The sequence below is a fragment of the Micropterus dolomieu genome, linkage group LG21, assembly GCF_021292245.1.
Source record: "Micropterus dolomieu isolate WLL.071019.BEF.003 ecotype Adirondacks linkage group LG21, ASM2129224v1, whole genome shotgun sequence".
NCBI classification, from domain to species: domain Eukaryota; kingdom Metazoa; phylum Chordata; class Actinopteri; order Centrarchiformes; family Centrarchidae; genus Micropterus; species Micropterus dolomieu.
The window spans coordinates 9,243,601-9,249,989 of record NC_060170.1 but is presented as its reverse complement, the minus strand read 5'-3'; the positions used below and the strand labels follow the sequence as shown (position 1 = coordinate 9,249,989).

At 40.1% G+C, this 6,389-nt stretch overlaps 1 long non-coding RNA gene across 1 annotated transcript; it reads left to right on the top strand.

The window, feature by feature from the left end:
• The first annotated feature begins 226 nt into the window (after positions 1-226).
• Positions 227-1,819, top strand: LOC123961041. The gene is made up of 3 exons (XR_006822646.1): positions 227-551; positions 716-815; positions 1,685-1,819. It is a non-coding gene; the product is annotated as an uncharacterized LOC123961041 (long non-coding RNA).
• The last annotated feature ends 4,570 nt before the right edge of the window (positions 1,820-6,389 follow it).

Genomic DNA, 6,389 nt, shown 5'->3' with positions numbered 1-6,389 from the left:
AGTGCACTGATCAATGAGAAGAGAGCTGTCGTTAATGGGCGTGGCTGGGGTGGTATCTGGCTCTAGGGCTATTCAGTCAGGTGCCATTTCAGAGTAAGCAGGGTAGGCGTTCGGAAGATCACAGTTAGAAGCTCTTCGACACCAGCTTAAACAGTCCTCAGTTATACTTAATAGGGCAATACCCATAGGCCTAGAGGATCAGACCCTTTACGACAGAGAGCTGGTCTAGTACCTCCTGAACAGGGGTAACTCGGGATCGAACGTTATATATTCTAATGCCCAGCCACTCAAACTGTAACATGCTCTAATGCTCTGTATTTATATAGCTCCTTTCTAGTCTTTGACCACTCAAAGCCCTTTTATTCTACATCACACTTACCCATTCACACACTGAGTGCTTGAACAAAAACTAACATTCACTAGGACACTACAAAATGCTTCCTGGAGGATTGAACCGCTGATCTTCAGATTTACAGGCAACCTCCTCTATCTCCTGAGCCACAACCTCCCTTTCAGGACGCCAGAGGTTGTGAGTTCAATCCACATCTTGGGTAAGAGTGTTAATTGGTCACAACTTTAAACTTTCACACAGGTGTATCCACTTAATGAACTACCAACTCAATGTTCAGTTCCAACTAACTGCCATTGTCAGTATTAAAGCCCCACTCCAGCTATTTTTAACTGATTTTTTTATTTAACGTTCTTTCTCCAACAGAGAATGTGGGTGTTTTTATAGTTTCACATAATCCATTACCATGGCAACGAGATTGTGGATCAAGCATACAAGGTCTACATGATTGGTATCTTTTCACACTGTAAGTGACACTACACCTGTGTACCTGCTTGGGTCCACAAGTTCTCATTGCTCTCCGCGTGTAAATAGACAGGCAGACAAGCACTCCACGAGTAAGCACCAGGCCCTCTATGTGTGGTCAGCATGGAAACGGCTTCTGTGCACAATTGGATTTCTTTATAATCTAGTTTAAGTTAAAACTATATGGGAAACAGTGTAATGAAATACAATAAGAATTAACGGTGTGTCCGCAAATGTGCGTTGTACTCAACCGTTCAGCTGAGTTACTGTTAAAAAGGCATATCATTCATCCAATCACAGAGTGGAAATCCCATTTTAATGCTCACTGTAAATGGAGTGTTACTGTGTTGAGTTGTCTGATTTTCTGTACAATTAGAATAAAAGCCTTGTGGACTGAGGTAATAATGTACCTACTGATGCAGAGTGTTCAGCAGGTATCTAAAGATAGAAATAATAGCTTTTAAATCAAATACTTGCTCTTCTGTAAAGTTGCCTTTACCAATTTGAACTGAACAGCAATAAAGAAACTGTAAATTAAATAAATTAAAGATAAATCTGAATAATTCTCCATGTTAACATCACCACTACTTATGTTACGAGTTGGGCTGTATGGCTGCTTGGGATGTGTGTTCTCTCTGTGCAGGGGGTGTGGTAGCTGGCTCAGCACCTGGCTCTCCTCCACACCTGCAGCAGATCAACTCATCACCGCTCTATTCTTAAGCTCCAACCTCCTGGAGGGCTGGTGCCAGATTGTTATTCGCAATCTGCAGTAACAGTTGTCGGCCTACTCAGATGATTCTCGTTCTACTTGAGCCTTTGCCCTAAAGTTTGTTCCTAACAGTTTTTTTTGTCTCTTCACTTTGTTTCCAGACCTCTGCTGCCTCGTGCCCCCTCGCCTTGCCAGCCACACTCCTGGATCCACAAGCTCTCTAGCTTCCCAGCCTGGCCTTCCCAACCCTTGCCTAGTTATTGTTTTTGTTCTCAAGAATAAAACTTTTTTCCATACCTTCACCGGGTCTGTGTTTGCACCGGAGCTCAACCACCACCCAACCCTAACAATTTATATCCCACTGTTTAATGATGTAAATAATTTTATCAGGTTTAACTGATATTGTGTGCCTATCAGTGGTGGGTAGCAACTCGTTGTCCTCTATATCTACTCCTGTAATATTTGACCTACAAATTATTAATGAATAATAGCTCCTGCCAAGCAGCAGCAGCTAAAATCTGAGGAATTACAGAATAAAATTTATTTAATAGTTAATACTTTTAATAAAAGTAATTTTCAGTCTTTCCAAAAACTAAACTTTTTTTATTTTATTTTTATATCAATTTTAAAGGCTTAGTTTCCCATTTATCCCTGTTGAGGCACTGAGGATTCAGGATCTATTTGAAAAATCTGACTTGTTCTTGGCCCAATTTCCACATAACTTTTGATTATGTACATCTCTAATAAGATGTACATAATTACAGATGTAATTTCATTAAATTTCATTCCAAATTCCATTGAGTGTATTTACTTTTGATGAACTGACCCTTAATCAAAACAACGTACAGCATGATTAAAGTACCACTGTTTTTCCAAAACATGCAGTAACTAGAAAATGAATCTCAGTCCCTCGTTTTTTTTCTTCTCACTATTAGCATGAAAGCTGGTCTCTTGTCACTCCAGCTCTCTTGTCAGCAAAACTATTACAAATTACATAAGACACCTTTTTCCCCTGTCAAATGTAGTTTTGCAAACCAATGACATATGTTTCTAATGGCATGATAAAGGGTTTGTGACTCCAGAGCCATGCAGTTTGTTTGTTTGTTTACTTTGATTTTTATTTATTTATTTTTTTTAAACCTGTCCTGTCCAGCAGCCTGGTATAGAGTATGATGACCTGGATACCATATTGTGCCAGACAGATTTTACTTTAACAAGAGAGTATTAAAATACTCTGTCTGTTTTATTTTTTATTTAATTATGTATTGTCACCGGGCCGGACAGGGGGGCAGACACGGGGATGGGGGGGCACAAACAGACAGCACTGAGAAAGGACAACACCTGTAAGAGAAGGGGGATGGAAGGTGGGGACAACAGGGAAAAGCTGTTGGAAACACCAATTGCAGAAAGCAACACAACCTGCAATAGAACAGAGAGGGGGGAGTAAATAAAAATAATAATAATAGTAAAAGACAACCAGCCGAACAGCAGCAATAAACAGCTGACATAGTAAGACAACTAAGAGAACAATGAAAACAAGAAACAGTCACACTCACTAAATAAGCAACACAGCACAGCCACAAGAGCTGGAATAATAATTAATTTAAATAAGTAACTGAAAGAAAAGCATCAGGAATAATTCTACCAGGGACAACCTAAATTTGTGTGTGTGTGTGTGTGTGTGTGTACATGTGTGTGCGCATAAGCCTGTTAAAGAATGTAGTTGTTAGTGAGAGTGGGACGCCACGAGTGTAACAGGCAGGCAAGAACCCCAGTAGCCAATAGGGGTGGAAGAAAGAAAAAGAATAAATCAAATTTAAAAAAAACAAAGACTCCCAGATGCACCGCGATGCAAACGTTTACGTTGATTTTAATGTGGTTGAATGACTGTAAGATAGGTCTCTAAACAGAAACCACGCAGGGCTGAGCACTGTTCCAAATCTGTTTGTGTGTCCTTGTAGCGGGGTTCTCTTCCAAACTCTCAATAATAAGAGAAAACACAGGCGTAGTCGAAAAATAGTGGCGTGATTTTTATTATGCCGGCCTCCAAAGTGCAAACAGTGGGAAAAAAAACTTGCATAAAGAAAATGAAACAAAAATTAACTATTTGAAAAAAAGAATTTATAACTTACTCAATAATAAAGTTACACAAAAACCCAACATACAATTCACTAGTTACCTCCTCTGTAACCAGGCCAAGACTGCCCTCACAGGCCAAAGCGGCGACTTTTAAAGACAGTAGCCCCTCCCACTAGGCTTAACCATTATTTACACCATATAATGAATAGATTTTACTACCTTCAGAAAAGGATTTATATCTATTACACTTTGATATATTTTCAACAATAATTATATCCAACATTTTTACTTTCCCTGGAACAGTTACTTACATCACAAATTATTACTACAACCAAAAACCATAATTTTGCAGTTCACATGACCATGAAAGCGCGCGAGAACATGCTATTTAAAAGACGGAAATGTTACACTCCCGTTTTGCCAAACTGAATGGAAAACAGAGCAGCGATGCATCTCGATACAAAGTAAGTGTTTGATGTTTGTTTAAATGTATGCTTAAAGAAGAGTAGAAGAAATATGCATAATAGCGAGGTTTATGACCGGCTTAATTGAGGCTGTAAGGGAGCGGGGAGTGAGCGTGTATGTGTGTGTGTGTGCGTGCGTCCCGCACTCAGTGACGGAGCCGCTCCGTCACAAATGTATTTACAGTGAAACATTTGTGTTTGACTCTTGATAGTGCATCTCAGGAGGTTCACACAAGTAGGTCCCGTGGGGTTGCTCTCTTCTGTTATTATTGGTCACGTCATAAACACTCTAAACAGGATAAAATGAGGTTGGTCAATAAATTCACCTTTGTATCAAACAAAAAATTAACTGATTTAGATATGGTATTACAAACATACACTGGCAGCTATTACTGTTACGGGGTCGTGTGGTGTGGGGACAGAGAGGACCCAAATGCAATGTTCGGAGGGAAGGAGGTTTATTGAGGGAGAAAGGGGTAGAGGGACTGGAGTGGAGGAAGAGGTGGATGTCGGGGAAGCACAGGCACGGGGAACCAAGGAGACAGGGGGCCAGGAAGCCGGGGAACACTGGGGCTGAGGAAGCGAGGAGAGGCGGGGAACAGGGAGGACGCCGTGAGGGAAGTCTGAGGAGGAGGAGAGGGCCGGTAGATGAGCCCAGCCGACTGAACGGAGGACGAGGGTGAGTGTACCTGGGAGGGAAACAGACAGAGAGACAGGGTTAGGGATGACGGCGACAAGGCACAGGGAAAATGTGAAAAAACAAGAAACATGAAAGCCTGAACACGGAGGTGGCACCGGGTATGGAGCAACGACGATCAAGCGAGGATGGTGTGGAGAACCGGGGTTGAAATACAGGCAGGCATGAGGTGATTACTGGCAGGTGTGGCAGGCTGACAAGGTGGCTGATGAGATACAGGTGCAGGTAGTTGGCTGGGCTCAGGAGCAGAGGGAGAGAGAGAGCACACAGGGGAGAAAACACAGGGAGGCAGGCAGGAAACAGAAAACCAAGGAAAAAGCAGAATAACTGATAAAAAGGAGAAAAACCAGGACACTCACAGTCAGCCGGGCTGCCACCACAACAATTACCTGCACATGGCTTTCCATTCTGTATCTTTTAGCAGGTCTTTGGCACTGAGAACTGTGTACACTGTCATTTTCATTGTTATTACAATGAATAGGGAGCTAGATGGTGGATAGAATAGATGTCAAGATGTGTTAATCATCTCCTTAAAAAGTTAAGTAAAGAACTATTGAGGATGTCAATATACGTTCAGTATTAATTTATATTTTTTTCACTACACAGTAGGCTGCTTATTAAATTATTATTGAAATAACCTATGCAAATCGATGGTTATCAAACGGGTATCAAATGCCAATAGATTTTTGGTATAGACATAAATGTGAATGTATATGTACTTGCTAGCATCAAATGCATTCAGTCTTGTTTACATATTTTATGATCAGAGGGCTCTTGATTTTAATCATTACTTCTACATTCATTTTAGATTTTAAAGTTACCCAAATTTAGGTACTGTCATAAATACACCCTAATCCAGATTAATGCAGTCACAGTACAGGCTACAAAACACATCCATATTCCAGTAACCATCGATACAACACAAAATAATTTAGTAGTAGAGTTCCTTTTCCGGTATTCACTTGTTCTTGGTACCTCTGAATCATTGATACACACAAATGTTTTGTAAACAGGTCGAGCTGATCTCTGAAAAGAGATTGGCAAAAACAGTCCACACCTGGTTGTATCAGACAAATATCTTGCAGTGCTTGGAGTAACATAAGCAATCAAGAAGAAATAATATAAAATATTTGTTGCAAATCCATTGATACATTCTTTAAACATTGCAGAACACATTACCTTATCGATCTCCTTTAATCGTCTAAGGCCTGTGGTTTTTGGAACCTATTTATCAGGTGCCTCAAGGTAAGATTTGTATTTCTTCGTGTCTGTCAGTGGGCATTGGCTTTTCTGAGAGAATGATATGCATTATGTAACACTGTAGCCTATGTTTAATTTATTCTGCCATTAAAATTACATCATTTAAATTAACATTATCACATCAAATTGCCAAAGCTAACGTTAAGTGCTAAATAGAACAATACTCATTCTTCACTGAACCTGGTTCATCTTGCCATGTTACATTATTCCAATCAGACACAGTGATAACAACTTCTATTTATGGAATTATATATGCAGATTAGCTGAAATAGTAACTTATTGTTATTCAGTAGCAATGATGTGCAAACTGCAGCCCTCTACCACAAAGCAATGTTATCAAAAAGGAAATGGTAAATTAATTAATCT